Here is a 27,855-nt window from a genome sequence, read left to right on the forward strand (position 1 = left end):
ACTTGGGCGGCGAGGGGAAAAATGATCCGATGAACTGAGTCACGGGGTCGCGAGGTGTGGGGGCAGAGACAGCGGAGTGGCAGGGAAGGGGGCTTTATAAACACAGCATGAATGCCTCAAACCCCGAATCAGAAGCTCCTGATCCTGTGTTTGCAAAGGACGTTGTTGGGCTGCTCTGCATCACAGACCCAGAATAACGGCAGCCATATTGCAGCAGGGCGCATGCGCAGTGCTCCCTGGCCTGTCAGCAGGAGGAGAGAATGTTGTGACTGACAGTGATGGATTCTGGAAACTCCTTTTATAGGGGGTTAGAAGGGGAGGATTTACACACAGCAAATTCAAACCAAGACAAATTTTATGTCACCTCAATTTATATCTTAGACAAACAGTTGAAGGTCTTTGTAACTTTCTTTTTCAGCAAGTTAAAAGTGGAGCATTGATCGATGGGAAACTCAAACCAAGTATCACATTGTGATCTGACAGAGTCAGCGATACATCAGAACCTGAATATCAGCAGCATCTGAGTGTGCAAGGTAAAATGTTTGTCTGTTCTGTCTGTGAGGGAAGATTTCAGGTCCCAGTGTGACTGGAAAAACCCCGAGATTCAGAAACCCTGGTTCGACCACACCTTGAAAACTCAACTCTGGGCAACAAACCTTGGGAGAATAGAATGGCCTCAGAGGGAGTGCAGAGCACAGATTTCCTTGAGTGATCAAAGAATCCCTACAGTGCAGAGAGGGGGGGGGGCATCCAGCACCAACCCTTCAAAATGAGCACTCTACCCATTTATGCTTCCTCCATCCACCCCACCCAATACGCATAACCCAGAACTTGAACTACACATCCTTGGACATTACGAGGCAATTTAGCATTGCCAATCCACTAACCTGCACATCTTTGGACGGTGGGGAAACCGGAGCACCATGCAGACAAGGGGAGAATGTATAAACTCCAACAAAGGCTAGAATTGAACCCGGGTCCCTGATGCTGTGAGGCAGCAGTGCTAACCACTGTGCCGCTGCTGAATCCCAAAGTTAAATTATACGATGTGATTACAGAAAATAGTCATAGTCATTGTGGCACAGCGGAGGCTATTCGGCCCACTGAGTCTATGCTAGTTCGCAAGAGCAGTCCAGTCAGTCCCATTCCCCTGTTCCATCCCTCTATCCTCGCAGGTCTATTGCCATTAAATATTTATCCAATTGCCTTTTGAAAATATTCATCGTGTCCATTTCTGCCCTCCCCTGAGCCACAACTTTAGTCATTACCATTGACTGCAAAATCGGTCCCCTTCACATCTCCCATATCTTTTACAAAACCTGAATATGTCCCCGGGTTCTTGTGCAACCAGTGAATGGGAACAGATTTTCTTTGTCTATTTTACCTAAACCCATCAGAATCTTCTACATCTGAATTAAATCTCCTCAACCACCTCTGCCAGAACCATTCTGCAAAATCTCTTCTGCACCTTCTCAAGGACCTTCACATTCTTCCTGAAGAGTGGTGACCAAAAATGGATGCAATACTCAAATTGTGGCTTTATCAGAGCTTTATAAAGCAGTAAAACTTCTATTTTGTGCTCATTAACACCATTTATCAGCTCAAGAGGCAATTTAATAAAAGCAAAATACTGCGGATTCTTGAAATCTGAGATAAAACAGAAAATTCTGGATAAACTCAGCAGATCTGGCAGCATCTGTGAAGAGAGAATCATTTTCTCCCAAATTTACACCCACCAACAATAAACAATAATCAGTAACAAATATGTCAATCCCCATATCAATAACAACAATCCCATCCTCCCACCAAACCCAAAACATTCGCTCACATGTTCACATAAACAACTGACAAAAAGGAATCAGGAATCCCCCATTCACCCCCATTATCGCCCCCCCTCCCAAACTAATGTTCGATGTTATCCAGTTCATGAAAGTGCATAATGAATAATGTCCATGAATTGTCGAACCTCTATGTCCTTCCCCTCAGTTCAAACTTAACCTTCTCAAGAGTCAAAAATTCCAACAGATCCCCCCGCCGCGCCAGGGTGGAGAGGTTGCTCTCCAACCCATCAGGTTCCGTCTTCGGGTGATCAACGAGGCGAAGGCTACAACATGTGCCTCCGCACCCGTTTCCAACCCTGGCCGGTCCAACACCCCAAATATGGTCTCCTACCCCAAATATGGCGACCTGGACCCCCCCTCCCCCCCGCAGCGTTCACACACATCTTCGACTCCTTCAAAGAATCGGCTCATCCTTGCCCTCGCGAGGTGTGCTCTGTATACCACCATACCAGCCTCCCGAACAGGCGCCGGAATGTGGCGACTAGGGGCTTTTCACAGTAACTTCATTTGAAGCCTACTTGTGACAATAAGCGATTTTCATTTCATTTTTCTTTTTTTTTCATTTTATTTCAGCTGTATCAGCTCCAACCTTGCACACAAGGTAGAGGCATTCACTCTCCGCTGCACCTCACACCAGAACCCCTCCTCCATATCCTCTCCCAACTCTTCCTCTCATTTTCCTTTGATCCCTTCCAGTGGTGCCTTCTCCTCTTCCAAAAGAGCTCCGTAGACCGCTGACACTACCCCCTTCTCCAGTCCCCCTGTCATCAGCATATCCTCCAGCAATGTGGAGGAGAATCAGAGTTAATCTTCGGATCTAAATGATCTTTCCACAGAACTGCATCTTTCTCTATCTTCTCTACCATCTTCTCTCATGCCCTCTCAGAGCTCATCTTGTCCATGAGATCCAGCTCCTGCTCCATCGAGCCTATTCCCACAAAACAGATCACCCAACTTCCCCATGTTCACTGACTTAGTTGAATCTTTTCTCTATCAGGTACTGTCCCTCCCCTTCTGCTGTCATTCGACCCTTGTCAAAAAGCAAACCCTTGACTCCACCATCCTTACAAATTACTGCCCCATCTCCAGCACCCATCTCCTCTCCCAGCTCTACCACCACCTCTCTCCACTTCTCCACCTTTGTTAAATGCTCAGCCTGTTTGTCTGATATCCAGTGGTGGATCAGCAGACGTTTCCTCCAATTAAATATTGGGAAAATCAAATTCATTGTTTTCATTCCCGAGCTACCAGCTCCATTCCTCTCCCTAGTAACGTCTGACACTAAACCAGACCCGTTTGCACACCTCATGTTTGAATCCGAGATGCACTGCTGGCCCTTGTGTCTGTGTGTCTCAGGCTTTCTCAGTCAAAATTATTTTAAAACTTTCCCCACAGAAAGATTAATCATTCTCCTTTCATAATCAGACACATGGAATAAGTCATTCTGAAAGATCTTGTCAAGATTGTGACGTTGAATTTTCTGTCTGCAAATCCTCTCCCTCTAACTCCCAGTAAAAGGAGGTTTTCAGTGTAAATGCAGGATAGAAATTCAGAACAGACCATTCCAGTTTCTATGGTGCATTCTCCCAAATCTATGAATCTCAGTCCCACACACTCCCCTCCCCCTCTCTGCTCATTGTTCCAGATTCAGTCTCCAGTCTCCTCCTGATTCTTTTCTCCTCTCCAGATTCTCTCTCCTCCTGTCCTTAAACTGGTGACTCAGGCTGTGAATCAATCCCACTCCTTCACTCTCATTCTAACAAATAACTCACTCACTCAGTGATCAGATTAGGTCTGACTGAACGATGACACCTTATACTTACATCACGATTTTAAACATTATTAAATGTGCCAAACATTTCACAGGAATATGAGAACACATTGGGTCAGATGACCATAGTCTTGTTCAGAGAGTTTTGTTATAAGGAGAGTTTTAAAGGTGGAAAATGAAGTGGAAAAGTAGAGGTTTAGGGATGAAATTCCAGAGCTTAGAGTACAGTCAGCTGACGGCATGGCCCCCAATTGGGATGTGATTAAATTCAGGGATAAAGGACATCCAGGAATAATGCTCCATGTACGTGGGCCCCATAGCCCAGGCTCAAGGCCCATATCTGAACTTTGGGACTGAGTTTGACCATCCCTGGTCTCAGAGAAAAACAACTTCCCGATAAACATCTTGTAAGATCTTGGTTTATTCATGACATAAAAAGTTCGGACCAGTTGAGTCCTGTGTACTCGATGGGGATTGACTTTAACAGATTTAAAATCCTCTGGATCTCAGCGTCACAACAAGACTATGTTTCAATCGAGATTTAAATATATAAATATTGAAAAACTGAACAAGAATGGGGAAAGACAGCAGCTCAATCAGGACCTCGGTAGGTGAAAGTGCCTCTGCCAATGGTGGAGTGAAGCATGTCGGGGGAGCTGAAGGGGGTGAGGATTTATTTTGGATTGTTTTATGGGATGTGGACGTCACTGGAAAGGTCGGGATTTGTTACCCATCCCTAATTTCCCTTCAACTGAGTGGCCTGCTCGGCACTAGAGTCAAACATATTACTGTGGGTCTGGAGTCACATGGAGGCCAGACCAGGTAAAGGCGGCAGATTTCCCTCCCTAAAGGGCATGAGTGAACCAGATGGGTTTTTCCAACAATCGATGATAGTTGTCACGGCCGCTGAGACTAACTTTAGAATTTAGGTTTTCTGCTTATTTCTAATATGATAAGGGGGCAGCACGGTAGCATTGTGGATAGCACAATTGCTTCACAGCTCCAGGGTCCCAGGTTCGATTCCCGGCTTGGGTCACTGTCTGTACGGAGTCTACACATTCTCCCCGTGTCAGCGTGGGTTTCCTCCGGGTGCTCCGGTTTCCTCCCACAGTCCAAAGATGCACAGGTTAGGTGGATTGGCCATGATAAATTGCCCTTAGTGTCCAAAATTGCCCGTCGTGATGGGTGGGATTACTGGGTTATGGGGATAGGGTGGAGGTGTTGACCTTGGGTAGGTTGCTCTTTCCAAGAGCCGGTGCAGACCCGATGGGCCAAATGGCCTCCTTCTGCACTGTAAATTCTATGATAAAATGTCAGAAATTCATTGACTGTGAATAGAACGAGCTCTCTCTGGCTCTCAGTAACAAAGCTTCCACAGCAGCTTGCTGGGTGACACACACAGCACAGGCCTGTTCTCTCTGTTACAAACCCTGAAACCAGGGGCAAAATTCTCCGTTATCGGCGGAAAGTCCGCCGATCGGCGCAAAACACGGCGCAAATCCGACTTGCGTCACGTCGGAAAAATGGGTCGATAGTCTCCGGCTCGAAATGGGCTAGCAGCGACGTAATGGGATCCGCGCTTGTGCAGTGGTTCACGCCGTGCAGCGTCATACGCGCCGCACGGCGTGACGGCTCATAAGGCCGCGCTGCTCCCCCCGAGGTTCGAGTCACGCGATGTGGAGGCGCTCCTGGACGCGGTGGAGCAGAGGAGGGACGCCCTGTATCCCGGGCACGGCCGCAGAGTTGCCCCACGCCACAGCCAGCGTCTGTGGAGGGAAGTGGCAGAGGCTGTCACCGCTGTGGCCCTGACACCACGGACAGGCACCCAGTGCCACAAGAAGGTGAACGACCTCGTCAGAGCAGGCAGGGTGAGCCTCCCCCATATCCCCCTCCCCCATAGCCCCCATATCCCCCCTCCCCCATATCCCCCCTCCCCCATATCCCCCCTCCCCCATATCCCCCCTCCCCCATATCCCCCCCTCCCCCATATCCCCCCTCCCCCATATCCCCCCTCCCCCATATCCCCCCTCCCCCATATCCCCCCTCCCATATCCCCCCTCCCCAATATCCCCCTCCCCAATATCCCCCCTCCCCCATATCCCCCTCCCACATATCCCCCTCCCCCATATCCCCCCTCCTCCATATCATCCCCCTCCCCTATATCCCCCCTTCCCCATATCCCCCCTCCCCCATATCCCCCTCCCCCATATCCCCCCTCCCCCATATCCCCCATCCCCCATATCCCCCCTCCCCATATCCCCCCTCCCCCATATCCCCCCTCCCCCATATCCCCCCTCCCCCATGTCCCCCCTCCCCCATATTCCCCCTCCCCCATATCCCCCCTCCCCCATATCCCCCTCCCCCATATCCCCCCTCCCCCATATCCCCCCTCCCCCATATCCCCCTCCCCCATATCCCCCATATCCCCAAGTGAATCCAGCCCTAACCTTAACCTCTGCAATGTACGCGCAACCGATGGCGTGCATTCATATACCTGCCTAACAGTGTTGCCTTTTACCCCTGCCACCCCCCCCCCCCACAGGAGAAGTGCGCACACAACAATAGGGAGCATGTGAGGACTGGAGGAGGCCCCGCTGATGAGAGGCCACTGACCGAACACCAGGAAAGGGCCCTGGAACTGGCTGGCAGACCTGAGGACCGGGAGGTTGCTGATGCAGAGGTCCGGGGCGTACTAGCAAGTGAGCCATCGACAGCCCGTCCCCATATCCCCCCTCCCCTATATCCCCCCTCCCCGTATCACCTGATCACTGCCTGATGTCAACCATGCATGCTTCATTGTGTATCGCAGGACCAAACGTCCAGGCACCCATCCCCGCAGATGCAGACCGCCCGCAGGATGCCCTTGGAGACCACGGGAGACGGAGAGACCCGCACCCTCCAGCATGCGACGCCCGCAGGATGCCCCTCGGAGGCCACGGGAGACGGAGAGACCCGCACCCTCCAGCATGCGACGCCCGCAGGATGCCCCTCGCACACCACGGGAGACGGAAAGACCTGGAGCAACAGGGAGACGACACCCCCGTCACGTGCGGGAGCGACCACCCAGCGACGAGGGGGGCAGCCACAGGCCCCCGTCACATCCGAGCCAGGACACCACTGCCCGGGACACCACTGCCCGGGACACCACTGCCCGGGACACCACTGCCCGGGACACCACTGCCCGGGACACCACTGCCCGGGACAGCAGTACCCGGGACAGCAATACCCGGGACAGCACTACCCAGGAAGACAAAATACCGGACAGTGACTCAGAGTGGATGGGTGGAGACGAACCCCCACCCCAAAGTGCCATGGACTCAGAGTGGGACGAAGAGCACGACACAACGCCACTGCTGTCACCAACACCCTCCACCATCGCAGAAACACTCACCACGGTTGGGCACTTTAGTGATGAGGCGTCTGGTACACTCACTGGTGCGCACAACACAGCCGTCCCGGTACAGCAGGTGGAGGTAGGAGCAGCAGAGGGGCCGGGCGGTCGGAGGGCAGCCCAGCCCAAGCGAACATCTGCCGCCCAGATGGATCCCGGGTTCCTGGAGTTACCACACCCACACATAGATCTGATGCAACCACCGACCCGGAGACGAGCGAAGAGGGTGACGGGCGGCTTGCGGCGGCTGCGGTCGCAGGTGGAGGAGTCCACCCACGTCCAGGAGCTGGGAGTGGTGCCGGTCATGCATGCCACCCAGGCCGACACCGCACGGGTGGCGTCCGCGGTGGAGGCAATGGGTGCGACGGTGTCAGACATGGGGAACGGTTTGCGAGGCCTGAGGCTTTCCGTGCAGGCGGCGTCTGTGGCCCAGGAAATGGCTGCCCTCTCACAGGAGGCCATGAGCCAGTGCCAGCGCCAGATGGCAGAGGCGCTCAACGCCATAGCCCAGTCTCAACAGGCCATGGCCCAGTCTCTGCAGGCCATGGCCCAGTCTCTGCAGGCCATGGCCCAGTCTCTGCAGGCCATGGCCCAGTCTCAGCAGGCCATCGCTGAGGGCATCGGCGCCAGTGGGCATGTGCGAGCCGGCGTCGCACTGTCACAGACAGGGTTTGCCAACCCCCTGGGCTCCATGGCTGCAAACCTGCAGACCCCTGTCGATACCAGCACGGGCCTCCAGGACTGGCAGCGCCAGATGTCGGGGGGGCGTCGGATGGCCAGTCCGTTCGCATCCCCCACCCATGTAGAGGTCTGGGGGCCATTGGGCACCCCGAGGGAGGAGGAGGTGGTGTGGTCCGTCCCGGCTCCCTCTGTAGGGGAGGTCCCGGTACACCGCGACACCTCGGACCCCCCCCCCTTCCGTCCCAGGTGCATCGGGTGGGCAACGGGCAAGACAGGCTGGCAGCTCGCCATCCCAGTCGCCCGGGCCGCAGCCTGGCCCATCTAGGCCAGGACGCCCCAGGAAACGGCCGCCAAAGGGATCCAGTGTCAGAGGACAGGAATTACAGGAGTCCACCTCCAGTTCTGCTGTACCATCTGGGGAACCACGTAGACGTAGTCAAAGGGCCCGTAAGGCCAAACAATTAGACACTGAGTAAGTTGGCATGGTTGCAGGGCACAGATGAGTTTTAGGGGCTAGGGCACGTGCATGAACTCCTTTGGTTATTAAAGTCAATGTTACACCTACAGAAGCTGCCTTTGTGCTCTGTCCAAAGTGTGCGGGGGTGTCATGTACGTTGAGCGCAAGTGTGTGTGTGAGGGGTGGTCTTACCTCAGCCCCAGGTGAGTCTGCCCCCTTCCCCCTGGGCCGCCATCAACATCCCCCGGGCAGAGGACGGGACTGTGCGCTGCAGTGTCACAGCCGCATGCAGGGATGGTCCAGGTGGATTGTGGTACTGTGGCCATGGGTCAGACATAGTCCAACGATGTAGAGCCAGGAGCTCACCGCAGGGCGGGTTTTCATCATCCTCCATGGCCTGCGATAGACACGCGTCCACCCGCAACTGTGTGAGCCCGGCCCGTTGTGCCGCAGGTGGATCGGCAATGGGGTGTGGTGTGCATGTGGGTGGGGTTGGGGAGGGGGGTGAGGGTGTGGATGGGTGGGGGGTGTGGGTGGTCGGCTGTTGCCATGGTGTGCGGTCTGTGGCCATACTACCCGATTCCCACGCCCATCTAGTCAGTGAAGCGGGTGTCTATCAGTCTGTCCCGTGCCCGCTGGGCCAGCCGGTAACGGTGGACAGCCACCCGCCTGTGTCTACCCCATCTGCCCTGACCATTACCCCCATCCCCCTCATCTGGGGAGGACTGCGCCTCTTCCTGCTGCTCCTCCACTCCGCCCTCCTCTGCCTGCGGCACATCGCCCCTCTGTTGGGCTATGTTGTGTAGGACGCAGCATACCACAATAATGCGGCCGACCCTATCTGACCGATACTGGAGGGCGCCCCCAGAGAGGTCCAGGCACCTGAAACGCATCTTCAGCACGCCAAAGCACCTCTCTAACACTCCCCTTGTCGCTACATGGGCATCATTGTAGCGGTTCTCCACCTCATTGCGTGGCCTCCGTATAGGCGTCATCAGCCACGATCGCAATGGGTAGCCCCTGTCGCCCAGCAACCAGCCCCTCAGCCGGGGATGGCGTCCCTCGTACATGCCGGGGTTGGATGACCGCGACAACACGAATGAGTCGTGCACACTGCCTGGGTGACGGGCGCAGACGTGCAGGATCATCATGCGGTGGTCGCAGACCACCTGTACGTTCATCGAATAGTGAACACGGCCCTGTTATCTGCAGGTGGCCACACGGCGACGTGCATCCCATCGATCGCGCCCTGGACCATGGGGAACCGGGCCACGGCAGAGAAGCCCACGGCCCGGGCATCTTGGCTGGCCCGGTCCACGGGGAAGCGGATGTAGCGGTGCACCATGGCACATAGGGCATCTGTCACTGCCCGGATGCACCGGTGCACCGATGTCTGCGATATGCCGGACAGGTCCCCACTCGGTGCCTGGAATGACCCCGTTGCATAAAAGTTCAGGGCCACCGTAACCTTAACGGACACGGGGAGAGGGTGTCCCCCGCCAGTGCCACGCGGTGACAGGTGTGCCAGCAGGTGGCAGATGTGTGCCACGGTTTCCCGGCTCATCCGGAGTCTCCTCCTGCATTCCCGGTCCGTGAGGTCCTGGTATGACTGCCTGGGCCGGTACACACGGGGCGCCCTCGGGTGCCTCCGTTGCCGTGGGGCCGCGACGTCCTCCTCCCCCTCCTCGTCCTGTCGGTCAGGTGTCCCTCCAGCCTGGGCGGCTGCCGCCTGCCCCTCTGCAGCAGCCTGGCACGCTCCTCCTCCTCCTCATCCAGGGCAACATAGACATGAGCGGCTACCGCCACGGCGGCCAACATCGCTGGATGATCTGAAAACATGACGGCCTGGTGGGGGGAGGGGAACGACGACATGTCATCATTGCCCGTATCCCCTCCTCCCCCCAGCAAGGTGGCATGGACCGCATGGGTCCAACTGTTGGAGGCTGGCACCTGGCCAGGTGGACCAACTCACTTGCCCTCCCATCCCCCTCCCCGGCACGGACCCCCCCCCCATCCACCTCCCCGGCACGGACTCCCCCCCCCCCCCCCCAACCTCCACCCCGGCACGGACCCCCCCCCCCCCCAACCTCCACCCCGGCACGGACCCCCCCATCCCCCACCCCAGCACGGACCCCCCCCCAACCTCCACCCCGGCACGGACCCCCCCCCAACCTCCACCCTGGCACGGACCCCCCCATCCCCCTCCCAAGCACGACCCCCCTCCCCGGCACGGACCACCCCCCCAATCTCCACCCCGGCACGGACCCCCCCATCCCCCTCCCCGGCACGGACCCCCCCAACCTCCAACCCGGCACGGACCCCCCATCCCCCTCCCCGGCACGGACCCCCCCCCCCCCCCAACCTCCACCCCGGCACGGACCCCCCATCCCACTCCCCAGCACAGACCCCCCCCCCCATCCCCCTCCCCGGCATGGACCCCACCCCATCCCCCTACCCGGCACGGACCCCCCCCCCAACCTCCACCCCGGCACGGACCTCCCCAGCACGGACCCCCCCCCCCCATCCCCCTCCCCGGCACGGACCCCCCCCATCCCCCTCCCCGGCACGAACCCACCCCCCCCAATCTCCACCCCGGCACGGACCCCCCCATCCCCCTCCCCAGCACGGACCCCCCCCAACCTCCACCCCGGCACGGACCCCCCCCCCCCCACAACCTCCACCCCGGCACGGACTCCCCCCCCCCAATCTCCACCCCGGCACGGACCCCCCCCCCAACCTCCACCCCGGCACGGACCCCCCCCCCCACAACCTCCATCCCGGCACGGACCCCCCCCCCTCCAACCTCCACCCCGGCACGGACCCCCCATCCCCCTCCCCGGCACGGACCCCCTCCCGGCACTCCCCCGGAGCCCAGCCTACTCTAACCACCCCCCCCCCCCCCCCCCCTGATCCGGGATCAGTAAACCATTCCGAGGAGACCGTCACCTCCAGCCCCAGAGATCAGCTCCATCTGTCCGAATGTCTGATCCGGGATCAGTAAACCATTCCGAGGAGACTGTCACCTCCAGACCCGGAGATCAGCTCCATCTGTCCGAGTGTCTGATCCGGGATCAGTAAACCATTCCGAGGAGACCGTCACCTCCAGCTCCATCTGTCCGAGTGTCTGATCTGGGATCAGTAAACCATTCCGAGGAGACTGTCACCTCCGCCCGGAGATCAGCTCCATCTGTCCGAGTGTCTGACCCGGGATCAGTAAACCATTCCGAGGAGACTGTCACCTCCAGAGATCAGCTCCATCTGTCCGAGTGTCTGATCCAGGATCAGTAAACCATTCCGAGGAGACTGTCACCTCCAGCCCCGAGGATCAGCTCCATCTGTCCGAGTGTCTGATCCGGGATCAATAAACCATTCCGAGGAGACTGTCACCTCCAGCCTCGGAGATCGGCTCCATCTGTCCAAGTGTCTGATCCGGGATCAATAAACCATTCCGAGGAGACTGTCACCTCCAGCCCCAGAGATCAGCTCCATCTGTCCGAGTGATTGATCCGGGATCAGTAAACTATTCCGAAGAGACTGTCACCTCCGCCCCGGGGATCGGCTTCACCTGTCCGAGTGTCTGATCCGGGACCAGTAAACCATTCCGAGGAGACTGTCACCTCCAGCCCCAGAGATCAGCATCTCCCTGATCCGGGACCAGTAATCCATTCTCACATGTTGTGGGTCACATGTATTTCCTGCCGATTTAGCTGGTGTACCAAATCTAAACTGTTGCTTTTTCATAAATTGCTTTAAAATTACCAATGACTTGGATCCCGTTTTTGGGTAAACTCTTGACTCCTGGACTAAAATCTTGCAGTTTCCAGCATTCATCACGAAATGAAAATCGCTTATTGTCACAAGTAGGCTTCAATGAAGTTACTGTGAAAAGCCCCTAGTCACCACATTCTGGCACCTCTTCGGGGAGGCTGGTACGAGAATTAATCTTGTTGACTCTAAACACAGTTGTAAAGGAGCCTTTTGTCTGTATCTCGGAGCTCTGAACCATGGAAGAGAGTGACTGGGGCATGTTTCTTACACACCTCAGGGTTAACCCACACATTCAGTCCTGGATCTGATTGACAGCAGCGAAAACAGCTGAATCCAATCCCTGGAGACACTCATGAAGTCGCTGGTGTTTCAGCATAAGTTGTAAGTCAGTGAATCCATTCCCGCACTCGGGGCTGGTGAACGATTTCTCTCCAGCGTGAACTCGCTGGTGTATCATCAGCTCATTGCTGCTTCGAAAGCTCTGATCACTGGCAAAACATTTAAAAGGTTTTATATCAGAGTGAATTTGTTGGTGTTTCAACAGGTTGTATGACTGAGTGAATCCCTTCCCACACACAGAGCAGGTGAATGGTCTCTCCCCAGTGTGAATTCGCTGATGCATCACTAGGCCATTGCTGCTTCGAAAGCTCTGCTCACAGTCAAAACATTTAAAAGGTTTTATATCAGAGTGAATTTGTTGGTGTTTCAGTAGGTGATAAGACTGAATGAATCCCTTCCCACACACACAGCAGGTAAACGGTCTCTCCCCAGTGTGAATTCTCTGATGTACAGTAAGTTCAGATGATCGCCTGAAGCCAGTCCCGCAGTGAGAGCATCTGAATGGTCTCTCGTCAGTGTGAACACGTTGATGACAGGTCACTTCCCCGGACGTTTTAAAGCACTTCCCACAGTCTGGACATTTAAAAGGTCTTTTGTCGGTGTGAACTCGCTGGTGTTTCTGCAGGTTAGATGTAGCAGTGAATCCCTTTCCACACAAGGAGCAGGTGAATAGCTTCTCCTCACTGTGAATGAGTTGGAGTCTCAACAGATTTTTTTTGCGTTTAAATTTCTTCTCACAGTCAGAACATTTGAAAGGTGTCTGATCAATATGAACATACTGGTGTGTCAGCAGGCTGGATAACTGAGTGAATCCCTTCCCACAGGTGGAGCAGGTGAATGGCCTCTCCCCAGTGTGACTGCGTCGGTGCATTTCCAGTTCAGAAGGGTAACTGAATCCCTTCCAACAGTCCCCACATTTCCACGGTTTCTCCATGGTGCCGGTGTCCTTGTGTCTCTCCAGGTTGAATGACAAGTTGAACTCTCGTCCACATACAGAACACATGGATGGTTTCTCCCCACTGTGAATGGTGTGATGCATTTTCTGTCGAGGTAACTGGTTAAAGCTCTTTCCAGTCAGTTCACTGGAACACTCACTGTCTGTGTGGGTCTCGGTGCTTTTCCAATCACATGGATGTTTGAAATCTTTTCCCACAAACTGAACAAACATTACTCCTTCCACATTCAAAGACTGTGATATTCAGGTTCTAAAGAATTGAGTGACTCTGTCTGATCTTGATGTTTGGTTGAGTTTTCTGTCAGCCAATCTTCCGCTTCTAATATCCTGTAAAAGGAGTTTACAAAAGCCATCACTGTCAGTCCAGGATAGAAATTCTGAACAGACAATTCTAGTTTCTCTGGAACATTTTTTTCCTCTCTTGTTCCCCCAAAGCTGTAAATCCCCATCCCACACAGTCTCCCTCCTCCCTGGGCTGAAATCCAAACCCATCTCACCATTTCTTTCCTCCACTCCCAGTTTTGTCCCTCCCTCCCTCTCCTCTGCCTGGGTTCAGTTCTCCAGCTCCTGTCTGCAGACTGACAATAAAACCAATGGGTCTTATTGGGGCCTCGACTCACCCGCCTGAGTCCAGCTTCAACCTGCACTGCGCATGCTCTAGCTCACAATGGCTCCAGAGTGATTGACGGCGGGTCACGATCAATAAGAAGAAGGTAATCCGGGTCTGTATTTACCCTGCAACCGGCCGCCATCTTGGGAAAGGAAGTGGGGTCTTTTGTTCTTGGAACAGAGTGCTGGGTGGCCATCTTAGTATGGGAAGAAGGAGTGCGCGGGACTTCCTCCCCTGTTACAGGCCCGGGGCAACCGGCGACCACCACCACCTAGAGAATGGAAGTCGGGTTTTTTGTTCCTGGCGTGGAGCGCTGGGACAGCCATCTTGGTTAGGGAAGATGGAGTGGGCGGGGCTTCCTCCCCAATGACAGGCCCCGGGGCAACCGCCTCCATCTTGGGAATGGAAGTCGAGTCTTTTGTTCTTGGAGCAGGGCGCTAAGGCGGCCATCTTAGTATGGGAAGAGGCAGTGAGCGAGTTTCCGCTCAGGTGACAACACCCGGCGGCCGCCGCCATCTTGTGGCGGTGATTCTTTTTCCGGGTCTTTAGTGAAGGACACTGAGCTGGAGCTGAGGTTGAAAAGTGTTCAGAGGAAGGTCTGAAATCAGATTTACAGCTAGATATCTGTAAGAACCACAAAGTTCACATTCAGTATGTTTGCCGAATGAAATCACAATGCTGCAAACACTCAGTTCTGAAGAAGAATCAGATTGCATTGGAAATGTTAACTCTCTTTCTCTCTCTTCACAGAAGCTGCCAAACCTGCTGAGGATTTCCACAACTTTGTGTTTTCACTTCACATTTCCAGCTTCCGCAGAGTTTTACTCAAATTATTATGTTTTTGAAATACTGTTACATAACCAGTTAAGAGTAAAACAATTGTCACCATTTAAATGTCCAAATCAGTGATATTTATTTGTTTAACTGAGACTGGGCTGTTCAGGAGCAAAGTCAGAAATCACTTCACAGAAAATATAGTGAAATCTGGAATTCTGTTCAGATTCTGTCAATAGAAACTAAAAACTGAGATTCATAGAAGTTTGTGAGTCAAGAGTATTAATGGTTATAGAATCAAGGGAGATGGATTGAACAAACAGATCAGACATTTGCAAACTGGAGCTTAATGTCTGAGGTTGAACTGATTCAGGTTTTATTTTGAAGGTGGTGTCGGGTTCCTGTCCTGTCGATTATCTCCACACCCGCTGGTAGTTTGCCGGAGGTGAGATCATAATTTTTATTTGTGTCATGAGTAGGCTTACTTTAACACTGCAGTGATTAACTATGATGTGGAGATGCCGGCGTTGGACTGGGGTGAGCACAGTACGAAGTCTTACAACACCAGGTTAAAGTCCAACAGGTTTGTTTCGATGTCACTAGCTTTCGGAGCGCTGCTCCTTCCTCAGGTGAATGAAGAGGTATGTTCCATAAACACATATATAGACAAATTCAAAGATGCCAGACAATGCTTGGAATGCGACCATTAGCAGGTGATTAAATCTTTACAGATCCAGAGATGGGGTAACCCCAGGTTAAAGAGGTGTGAATTGTATCAAGCCAGGACAGTTGGTGGGATTTCGCAGGCCAGATGGTGGGGGATGAATGTAATGCGACATGAATCCCAGGTCCCGGTTGAGTAGGAATCGAACCCAGGTCCCTGGTGCTGTGAAGCAACAGTGCTAACAACTGTGCTACTGTGACGGGGAAGAGGGTTGGTGCAGTGACACAGCCCTGTCTGATCCCAGTCTTCACTTAAATAGTGTCTCTGGTGTTTCCATTGATGAGGATCATGGCTTGTGTGTCATCATTGTGCAGGCGGAGGATGGTGGCCAAATTCTGAGGACAGCCAAATTTGAAGAACATACTGAATAAAACATCACTTTGACGGTGTAAAGCGTTTTTGTGAGGTCAGAAAACACCAAGAACTGCGATTGGTGCTGTTCCTTGTATTTTGCTTGGGTTTGTCAAGTAGTGTAGATCATGTCTTTGGTGCCTCATGAAGGGAGAAAACCTAACTGTGACTCTGGAAGGAGCTCGTTGGCCACGAAGAGGGGATCATTGAGGAGGATCCTGGCAATGATCTTCTGTGTGGCAGACAGCAGGGAGTCGCCTGTGCAGTTACCACAATCAGACTTGGCTCTCTTCTTGAATATAGTCACAGTGTCTTTGAGATCCCCCGGCATGCATCCATCTTCCCAGGTGAGGAATATGAGATTGTGTAGCTGTGCCAGGAGTGTAACCCCGCCATGCTTCAGAATTTCAGCAGCGATTCATTCTGCTCCAGAGGCCGTGTTGTTTTTCAGCTGTTGAATGGCTTTTTCACTCCGCTCCAGATCGGGGTACCACGGGGACTGAGCCGGACAGGATACTGAGGAATGGATTTGAGGACGTTAAAGCCAAAGACAGAGTCTCGGTCGAGGGGTTCTTCAGAATGTTCCCTCCAGTGAGCACTGACTGACTCTGTCCTTGATGAGTTCCCCTCCACATTTTGCTCTCAGTGGGAAGGGCCATGACTGCTTCGGTCATCAATTGTATTGGCAGCGCTGGTGAAACCATGCATGCCATTGCTTTCCATGAGCTCTTGGCTATCCCTCATTCTTTCTACCCTCTAAAAGCTTCAGAAACTTGGAAAACCTGGAGCAGGCACCTCAAAAGCACTGGAGCGGTACTACCAGCAGTGCCTTCACAAGATGCTCCAAATCCAGGGGCAAGGAGGGCGGTCCAACAGAGGAGAGGGAAAGAGAAAACTGGGAGTGGAGGAAAGAAAGTCGGGGGCAGAGGTGAGTGTAGTGGCCATCACTAAGGAGAAAGTGCTGGGTAAGCTGAAAGGTCTGAAGGTGGATAAAACACCCAGTCCGGGTGGACTACACCCCAGGGTTCCGAAGGACATAACTGCGGAGGTTGTGGGGCCATTGGTGGTGATCCTTCAGGGATCACTGGAGTCAAGGGACTCCCGGGGTACAGGGAAGTGACGAATGTCACACCCCAGTTTAAGAAAGGCAAGAGGTAGCAGATGAGAAATTTTTGGCCGGTTAGTCTGACTTTGGTTGTTGATAAGATTTAGAGTCCATTGTTGAGGATGATATTCCGGAGTTCTTGGAAGTGCATGGTAAAATAGGACGGAGTCAGCACGGCTTCATCAAGGGGAGGTCATGCCTGACAAATCTGTTAGAATTCTTTGAGGAGGTAAAAAGTAAGTTAGACAATGGAGAGCCAGTGGATATGATCCATTTGGGTTTCCAGAAGGCGTTTGACAAGGTGCCGTACAACAGGCTGCAAAATAAAGATAAGAGCCCATGGTGTTAGGGGCAAGGTACTGAAATGGTTAAGAGAATTAGTTGACAGGAGAGTGGGGATAAAGGGGTCTATTTCAGGATGGCAGCCTGTTGACTGCCATCAGTGTTCCACAGGGGTCAGTGCTGGACCACAACTATTCAATACATTAACGATCTGGAAGAAGGAACAGAGAGCACTGTTGCTAAGCTTGTAGATGATAGAAAGATGTGTAGAGGGACAGATAGTGTTGAGGAAGCGGAGAGGCTGCAGAAGGACTTGGACAGGTTAGGAGAGTGGGAAAAGAAGTGGCAGATGTAATAGAATATGGAAAGTGTGAGGTTGTGCACTTTGGAAGGAAGAATCGAGGCAGACTATTTTCTAAATGGAGAACGACTTCTTGTTAGGTGAATTGGACATTCTGAATTCTCCCTCTGTGTACCCGAACAGGCGCCGGACTGTGGCGACGAGGAGATTTTCACAGTAACTTCATTGCAGTGTTAATGTAAGCCTACTTGTGACACTGATATAGATTATCATTATTATTATTAGCTGGAGTACTGTGTGCAGTTCTGGTCACCACATTACAGGAAGGATGTGATTGCACTGGAGGGGGTCAAGAGGCGATTCACCAGGATGTTGCCTGGGATGGAACATTTAAGTTATGAAGCGAGGTTGGATAGCTGTGGGTTATTTTCATTGGAGCAGAGAAGACTGAAAGGCGACCTGATCGAGGTGTACAAGATTATGAGGGCCATGAACAGGGTGGGTAGGGAGCAGCTGTTCCCCTCAGTTGAAGGGTCAGTCACAAGGGGCAGGGGGTTTAGGGGGGGTTTGAGGAAAAGCCTTTTCACCCAGAGGGTGGGGTCAATCTGGAATGCACTGCCTGGGAGGGTGGTAGAGGCGGGTTGCCTCACATCCTTTAAAAAGTACCTGGATGAAGACTGGCATGTCATAACATTCAAGGCTATGGATCAACTGCTGGCAAATGGGGTTAGGTAGGTCGGTCAGGTGTTTTTTGTGCGTCAGTGTTGGATTGAATTTGGATTTTGTTTATTGTCACGTGTATCGAGGTACAGTGAAAAGTATTTTTCTGCGAGCAGCTCAACAGATCATTAAATACATGAAAAGAAAAGGAAATAAATGAAAATACATAATAGGGCAACACAAGGTACACAATGTAACTACGTAAACACCGGCATCGGGTGAAGCATACAGGGGTGTAGTGTTAATCAGGTCAGTCCATAATAGGGTCATTTAGGAGTCTGGTAACAGCAGAGAAGAAGCTGTTTTTGAGTCTGTTCATGCGTGTTCTCAGACTTTTGTATCTCCTGCCCGATGGAAGAAGTTGGAAGAGTGAGTAAGCCGGGTGGGAGGGGTCTTTGATTATGCTGCCCACTTTCCCCAGGCAGCGGGAGGTGTAGATGGAGTCAATGGATGGGAGGCAGGTTTGTGTGATGGACTGGGCTGTGTTCACGACTCTCTGAAGTTTCCTACGGTCTTGGGCCGAAAAGTTGCCATACCAGGCTGTGATGCAGCCAGATGGGATGCTTTCTGTGGTGCATCTGTAAAAGTTGGTAAGAGTCAATGTGAACATGCTGAATTTCCTTAGTTTCCTGAGAAAGTATAGCCACTGTTGTGCTTTCTTGGTCGTAGAGTCGGCGTGGGTGGTCCAGGACAGATTGTTGGTGCTGTGCACACCTCGGAATTTGAAGCTGTCAACCATCTCCACCTCGACACAATTGATGCAGACAGAGATGTGTACGATACTTCGCTTCCTGAAGTCAATGACCAGCTCTTTAGTTTTGCTGACATTGAGGGAGAGATTGTTGTTGTTATGCCACTCCACTTGGTTCTCTGTGTCCTCCTGTAGATATTGAAGACGTCGAGGGATATGGGGATAGTGTGGGAAAACGGTGCTGTGGTAGATCAGCCAATGATCCCATTGAATGGTTCAACAGGCTCGATGGGCCGAATGGCCGACTGCAGCTCATATTTGTTGTGATCTCCTGGACAGGAATCTGTGAGCTTGGGTCTGTCAATAAGCCTGAATCAGCACCTTCAGAGAATAGGGAGGGTGAATGTTAGATACAGCAGAGTGAGAATGGAGGGAGTGTGTGGGATGGAGATTTACAGCTTTCGGGGAATAAGAGAGAGGAAAAAATGTGACATAGAAATTAGAATTGTGTGTTCTGAATTTCTGTCCTGTACTGACAGTGATGAATTTTGTAAATTGTTTTTACAGGATATTAGACGAGGAGGAATTACAGACAGAAATCTCAAATGTTACGTCTCGATCTGACAGTCACTCGATTCCCTTTAACCTGAATATCATCGGCCTTTGAATCTAGAAGGAGAAATGTTTGCCCGAACTGCCAGCTATAGATTTCAAATATCAGTGTGACTGGAAAAGCACCAAGATCCACACAACACACACCCGAGTGAGAGTGTTCCACTGAACTGACTGTGGAAAGAGCTTTAACCAGTTACACAGCCTGAATAAACATAACATTCACAGTGGGCAGAGACCATACCCTGTTCTGAACTGATTGTCCAACCTGGAGAGTCACGAGGAGACCCAAAACATGGAGAAACGGAGGAAATGTGGGGACTGTGGGAAGGGATTCGGAGTCCCATCGCAGCTGGAGACTCATCGACGCATTCACACTGAGGTGAGGCCGTTCACCTGCTCTCAATGTGGGAAAGGATTTGCTCAAGGATCCCAGCTGCAGTCACACCAGCGAGTTCACACTGGGGAGAGGCCATTCACCTGCTCTCAGTGTGGGAAAGGATTTGCTCAACGATTCAACCTGCAGAGACACCAGCGAGTTCACACTGGGGAGAGGCCATTCACCTGCTCTCAGTGTGGGAAAGGATTTGCTCAAGGATCCCATCTGTAGACACACCAGCGAGTTCACACCGGAGAGAGGCCGTTCACCTGCTCTCAGTGTGGGAAAGGATTTACTGAAGCATCTATACTACGGAAACACCAGCGAGTTCATACTGGGGCGACGTCGTTCATCTGCTCTCTTTGTGGGGAGAGATTCAGTCAGTTATCCCGCCTGCGGAAACATCAGCGAGTTCACACTGGGGAGAAGCCATTCACCTGCTCTCAGTGTGGGAAGGGATTCATTGATTCATCCACCCTGCGGAGACATCAGCGAGTTCACACTGGGGAGAAGCCATTCACCTGCTCTCAGTGTGGGAAGGGATTCACTCAAGTAACCGGCCTGCGGAGACACCAGCGAGTTCACACTGGGGAGAGACCATTCATCTGCTCTCGGTGTGGGAAAGGATTTAGTCAAGTATCAAACCTGCGGAAACACCAGCGAGTTCGCACTGGGGAGACGCCGTCCACCTCTCAATGTGAGACGGGATTGCATGTTTCATCGCATCTGCTGTGACACCAACAATTTCACAATTGATGACAGGGGTTGGATTCTGTTGTTATTGTTTCTGCTCTGCATCCAGGACTGCATTTTGTTCATTCTGACAGGTGGTCAGTGGGGATGGTCGGAGGGTTTCTTTCTGCTGGACTGGCCGGTCTCACCACTTTGCCTCCAGTGGGCTGATGCTCTTTGAGCCTTGTTACTAATACCTGGCTTCACATTGCACAAGGATCACAGAGTGAAAGTGTGTTTGGAAGTTTGAAGATATTTAGTTCCTATTTCTGTTTGGAACCTCCCAAATCATGCCATGGTACCATGGAGATGGGCCCTGGTGGTTACCATTTTTTTGGTTTAATTTACCTGGATCATGGTGCCAAGGACCCGGGTTCGATCCTGGCTCTGGGTCACTGCCTGTTGGAGTTTGTATATTCTCCCCATGTCTGAGTGGGTCTCGCCCCCAAACTCCAGGGTAGATAAATTGGCCACGGTAAGTTGCCTCTCAATTGGAAAAAAAGAATTGGGTATTTTAAATTTTAAAAACAAAATATCCGGGTGTTACTCACTTATCTGGGTGTTACTATCCGTGTTTGAGGGGCAAATTGTCTGAGGTGGACTGGGAAACTGGTGGGAGACAGGGAACAGCTAATATTTTAGGAATTATTACATATTTACCAGGGGGTCGGTTAGCTCAGTTGGCTGGACGGCTGGTTCGTGATACGGCGTGAGGCTAACCGCGCGGTTCGACTCCCACACCGGTTGAGGTTAGCCATGAAGGCCCGGCCTTATCAACATTACCCCTCGCCTGAGGTGTGGTGACCCTCAGATTAAATCACCACCAGTCAGCTCGCTCGCTCTCTCTCTCTCTCTTGCTTTCTCTCTCAAAGGGGAAAGCAGCCTGTAGTCCTCTGGGTATTTTGTGACTTTTATTTCACATTTATACAACAAATATATGTTCTATTAAGGAACAAAATTCCAAAAGGAAAAGTGATACAACCGTGGCGAACAAGAAAAGTTATATGTTCCATTAGATGGAATACAATGTGGAAAAGTGTGAGGTTATGCACTTTGGAAGGAGGTACAGAGGCATAGACTATTTTCTAAATGGGGAAATGCTTAGAAAATTAGAAGCACAAGGGGACTTGGGAGTCCTTATCCACCATTCTCTTAAGGTTAACGTGCAGGTTCAGTCGGCAGTTAGGAAGGCAAATGCAATGTTAGCATTCATGTCGAGAGGGCTAGAATACAAGACCAGGGATGTACTTCTGAGGCTGTATATGGCTCTGGTCAAACCCCATTTGGAGTATTGTGAGCAGTTTTGGGCCCCGTATCTAAGGACTGCTGTCCTTGGAAAGGGTCCAGAGGAGGTTCACAAGAATAATCTCTGGAATTAAGAGCTTGTCATATGAGGAACGGTTGAGGACTCTGTGTCTGTACTCGGAGTTTAGAAGGATGAGAGGGGATCTTCTTGAAACTTATAGGATACTGCAAGGCCTGGATAGAGTGGATGTGTAGAGGATGTTTCCACTTGTAGGAAAAACTAGAGGCAGAGGACACAATCTCAGACTAAAGGGACAATCCTTTAAAACAGAGGTGAGGAGGAATTTCCTGAACCAGAGGGTGGTGAATCTGTGAAACTCTTTGCTGCAGAAGGCTGTGGAGGCCAATTAACTGAGTTTTTAAGACCGAGATAGATAGATTCTTGATTAACAAGGGAATCAGGGGTTATGGGAAAAAGGCAGGAGAATGGGGATGAGAAAAATATCAGCCATGATTGAATGGTGGAGCAGATTTGAGGGGCCGAGTGGCCTAATTCTGCTCCTATGTCTTATGGGTACACCCCGGCGTCTGTTCGGGTGCACTGAGGGAGAATTCAGAATGTCCAATTCGCCTAACAGCATGTCTTTCAGGAAACCAGAGCACCCAGAGGAAACCCACGCAGACACGGGGAGAACGTGCAGACTCCACGTGTCCCAAGCCGGGAATAGAACCCGGGCCCCTGGCGCTGTGAATCAACAGTGCTAACCACTGTGCTACTTTAAATTTAAAGTGCCCAATTTTTTCCCAATTAATGGGCAATTTTGCGTGGCCAATCCACCTACCCTGCACATCTTTGGGTTGTGGAGGTGAGACCCACGCAGAGAATGTGCAAACTCCACATGGACAGTGACCCGAGACCGGGATCGAACCCGGGTCCTCGGCGACCTGAGGAAAAGTGCTAACCGCTGTGTCACCATGCCGCCCATGAGGATTCTTTTGTAGCCAGTCCGGATGAAATGATCAGTCAAACACCTCGTTACTTTAACATATGTTTTATTTCTCAGCCGGGGCTAAGACCACTGTATCTCTTGAGAGTTACAATAGCAGGCCAAAGTCAATACATCTATCAGCAGTTCTTATACGTTTTTGGTTCATCTGAGGGCAGCTCCCTCGCATTCCATTTTGCTGAAGGCAGCCCCCCTTGCCTTTCATCTGTGCTTTTAGTTTAATTATAATTATCTTCCATTAGATTGTGTTTTGTACTTAACCCTGTTGGGTTCTTTTTTCTTTCTCATTTTGTTATTGATATTTTATGAAAACCTTTAATAAAAAATTTTTTTAAAATAAAAAAATTATTATTATCTTCCAGCCTAGCGCAACCATTCTCAAGGCCGTTACTGCAATTTGTCTGGTACAAAAACAAGTGACCTCAGCCTGTCTTGGCATTCCTTCACACAAAGCTTTACCTAACATTTTGTTTTTCCCGTAAAGTTTGATTCTAGCGCCAGACTACGTCATTCTATAGCTTGAGCCATATTCTCATTCCCCCCCTTTTATCATTTCATGATAACTTCTAATCCATAGCCAATCGTCTCAGTCTCTCCCATTCTATCTGTACTTCTATCATTTTCTTACGTTCCTCTGCACTTTCTTTCACATCCATTAACTCTTCAAGGCGCACTTCATGTTGCTGCATTAACTGTTGAGAAATTACTGCTGCACTGACACTTTTACACAAGCATTTCATCAGGAAGCTAAGCATCATTATGACAAGTATTACAACTACCAGGATTATCAATCCATGCACTAGGTAAGACCCCCATGATCCGGCAAACAACCAATCTAACCACACATCTCTTGATATTTCATGCAGTTTCTTAACCTCTGTGCGGATATGATCCACGAGGTGGGTGTTCTCCAAACTATCGGGGATATAGGTGCAACATTCCGAACCGATCACGGCACAAGTCCCACCTTTGTTTGCAAGGAGGTAATCGAGGGCCATTCGGTTTTGTAGGGCTACGGTTCTTATTGCCACCATTTCATTATTTATCTCAATGCTTCAGTGGTGTCGTTTGCTACCTCTTCCAGGATTTTTGCTATCTTCCTTATTTCCTTTATTGCAAGAGCTACCCTGACATGAGGAAGCAGGATTCCAAAGTATCGTTGCGTTTTGGTTATTTCTCTCTTTTGTCGCTTCATCATTTGGTAATGGTCGCCTAAATTGGTGAGGTGGTGTATAAAGGGGACTACATACCCCAGATAACAGGATCCCGTCCAATTCTCTGGCAGCCAGGGATATGCCTTGTGGCCACAAATAAAATACGTCCCATTGTATGAAGTGAGTTTGTCCACATCAAATCCTTGGGCCATCAGGGAGTACTTGAAGGTACCTGTCCCATTCGCGTATGGGACGTCCAGTGTACACCCATAAAACTGAGGAGACGTATATACGGGATAGACCTCGGATATGTTGGCCACCACAAATCTGCTCGCATTGACTAGCACCTACAAATATCCCTTTTACCACATTCCTTACCAAACATATCCCCAGTGGTCTTCCCATGTTGGTGGTATTAATGAGGGTAAGAAACGGAGGCTGGTGGGATTTGTTATAACTTGGTTGGTACCACATCTCAAAGGTGTTCATTAGATAGCCCTCCTCTTTCCAAGGTCTTGGGGATATGGGGAGAAACGATAAACTAGAAGCTGCCCCGCCGTCTGGGTGTTTTACCATAGATGCAATTCTTATAGTCCTGGGGGATTGACGAGTACCATTCTGGTAAATATACCATTCTACAGTTTCTGACAGGTTAAGGGGAACAGGTCTGAGGGGGAACCCTCCCTTAGCATAGGTCGGGATATGTGTACATACTCAGCAACCAGAAACATTCATATCCTTTGCGTACACATATGACATATACAGATACGTGTTTACCTGTAATTCCCTTTTTTCCTGCAGCCTTGCCCTCCCTTGGTCAACGCATCCCAAGGGTACAGTCTTTTTTTGTTTTTGTTTCTGCATCTATAGTCCCATTTACAGTTGACCTGATGACAGGGTAGGTTGCCCTTAGTCACTCCACTGATGAGTATGGTCCGATTGTATCGTTGTACGTAGGCTGAACATCCGTCCGCAGGGGTCGCGTTCCAAGGTCCTTCTCCTGGGCCTTGACTGGGACACTGTAAGGTGTCTCCTCGACAGGTGATGAGTCCGTCTTCCCTTGGGGCCACAGGTTCTTCGCTTGGCCTCTCCTCCAGTTTCCAAAAGTTACGATAATAAGGCTGTCCTTCATCCCGTGAATGATGCTGAAGTTATTACCTAGGGCTCGGAACAGAGGGTTATTCTCTATTGCATTTTCACAACCTTACAATGGTGGATGTGGATCCAGGCATTTCTGCCTTTTACTTTTACAGCAGTGGGAGTAGTGAGTAGGACCTGGTGTGGTCCTTCCCATCGGGGTTCTAATCCTTTCCGAACCCAGTTCCGGATCATAACGTACTCGCCTGGGTTAATGGTGACAGTACTGGATAAGGGGGGTATCTCCCCATGGGCTGCTCGGACCCGCGAGTGGAGGCCTTTTAAAATCTTTGTTAGAGCTATAACGTAATTGGCCATTTCCGTGGTCATGTGGTGAAAGTTGACATCTTTTGGTTTGTCCTGATCCCATGGAGTGTGAAAAGGCCTTCTGTACAATATCTCGGCAGGGCTTAATCGGGTTTTTCCTGCGGGTGTAGCGTGAATTTGAAAAAGGGCAAAGGGTAATAGTTTGAGCCAGGTAGCGCCTGTCTCAGCCTGTAATTTGGCTAGTTTGGTTTTCAATGTCTGGTTGGCGCGCTCCACCATTCCTGCTGCTTGTGGCCTATATGCACAGTGCAACTGTTGTTTTATGCCCAGCTGAGCACAGAATTATTTGTTAATCTGTCCCACAAAATGAGGTCCATTATCAGAGCTTAATCGATATGGAATCCCAAATCTAGGAACAATTTCTCACATCAAAACTTTTGCTACCGTGGAAGCTTTGTTATCTACAGTGGGGTAAGCTTCTATCCATTTGCTAAATACAGCAACAATAACTAATACATGTTTATAACATTGGCATCTTTCCAACTCAATGTAATCCATCTGGAGTGTCTCAAAGGGACCTTCCGGTACCCTTTCACAGGGTATTGCTTTACCAGGATTATACTGTTGACATACTAGGCAACGACTGCTAATGTTTTGTGCTATATCTTGCAGTCGTGGATGCCACCATGTTTTAAGCAATACATCACCCGTAGCTCGCGCACCACAATGAGTTGCAAAGTGAACACATTCGGTAACCCAGGCTGCCAATGCATCGGGCATACAAGTCTGCCCTGCCGGGGTGACCCACAATTTGTTTACAGAATCATAACAACATCCCAATTCTTCCCATAGTCTTTTTACACAGCCAGGAGCGTCCTCCTGTAATTAAATGACGTCAGTGATGGTCGGCATTGGCTTTTCAGAGGGAGACTGACTATCTAGGTTTTTAGTCTGGCTCATCATTTTGGGGACCACCATGTCTTTTAAGCGAGAAGCCTCTTTGGCCTGATGGTCCGCCTGCCTATTGCCCACATCCACTAAAGTTTTTCCATTTGTATGTGCTGCACATTTTATAACCGCAATCTGTTTTGGAAGCATTAGAGATTGTAATAATTGTGTAATTAATTGTTTATGAGATATCTGAGTACCTGCTGACGTCAGAAATCCCCTGTTTTTCCATAATTGGCCAAAATCGTGTGTGACCCCAAAGGCATATCGGGAATCAGTGTAGATATTTACAATTTTATCTTTCCCTAATACACAAGCTCGAATAAGTGCAAAAAGTTCAGCCTGTTGGGCGGAAAAGGGAATTTCGAATGCTGCTGCTTCAAGCCTTTCTCCTTGTTGGTTAACAATTGCATACCCTGATAATCAATCCCCCCTTTCACCGATGGATGAACTACCATCGGTGAATAGGTTCAGATCAGCATTTGGTATTGGTGAGTCAGCTTGTTGCCGAATAAGATTCTGTATAAGTGCCTCTAGTGAATTCTACAGGGATAGTCAAGAACTGTCAACTTAAGAGAACTGTCATTATTCTGAATATTGCTTTATTAATTTTAAGAAACCAACATCTCTTGCTAGTAGTGCCTTCTTTAATAGAATCGACAAATTCATCTACAGAAAACCTATATGTTTAATAAGTTATTGTGTTTGATATTTTAAAATAAATGTTTAGAATTAGCCGGGAAATTAAAACTTCAAACAATGGAAGCTGGTTTTACAAAAACCAAAACAACTCAGATTAAAAGGAACAGATCGTTCAAGGACACCTGATAACGGGAATTTGGCAGCAATCCAACTTTTACTCCCAGTCCATTTGAGCGACAAATATTTATTTTTTATTTTTTGGAGTTTGGAGATGCGAATGGCATCATTCCAAGCTATACGCCTCTTTTTGTCTCTGCAAGAAAATTAACCCTTTCAACAAGCTTTTGTGTATAATCCAGAAGATGTTAAAGTGCAGAATGTTGTACTTTCATTCCCAATAACTCTAAAGAAGTTAAAGATTTGGCATTACATATCCAAAAAGAAATCAAAAACTTGATCCACCCCAACTTATCTTCCAACTGTACCCCCAATTGATGAATTTGAGCTGAAATACTATTATTGAAATGTTACTGATCAATCAACTGTTTGACTGTTTTATATTGTATAATTTATTAATACTGAATCAGTAGTATCAAATGTGATTAATTTATTAATTATAATAATTATTTTGAAATGCCTGGTTGTTGGGCCCCGGGGGTTGGCAGGGTTGTATGCTATATTGGGAACTTGCCGGACGGGAAACTGACACTGCGGCTGATAATCGTCTGGGTAATCAAGGAACTCCACCTCTAGTGCCCCCTCTTTTTCCAGGACTAACTCTTGATTCATCTGTGGGAATTGATTAGCATGGGTTTTAGAACGAGTGAGAGTCGCCGGACCTCCTTGCGACGGTGGAGGTGGTGATAGTGGCGGGGGAGCGGCGGATAAAGGGCTTGAATGTACACATCTTTAATGTAATTTCTAACATGGTCACACCAGAGGAATAAAGAGTTTTTTTTGTCTGAAACATC

At 50.4% G+C, this 27,855-nt stretch overlaps 1 protein-coding gene and 1 pseudogene across 2 annotated transcripts in view; one reads left to right on the forward strand and one right to left on the reverse strand.

Moving 5' to 3' along the window:
- LOC140418997 (uncharacterized) lies at positions 1-27,851 on the forward strand (annotated as a pseudogene).
- LOC140418992 (uncharacterized) overlaps positions 1-27,855 on the reverse strand; it is a 226,194-nt gene that overhangs the window by 74,540 nt on the left and 123,799 nt on the right. The gene's annotated exons all lie outside the window — the stretch shown is intronic.

Source organism: Scyliorhinus torazame, chromosome 5, assembly GCF_047496885.1.
Source record: "Scyliorhinus torazame isolate Kashiwa2021f chromosome 5, sScyTor2.1, whole genome shotgun sequence".
Taxonomy (NCBI): Eukaryota; Metazoa; Chordata; class Chondrichthyes; order Carcharhiniformes; family Scyliorhinidae; genus Scyliorhinus; species Scyliorhinus torazame.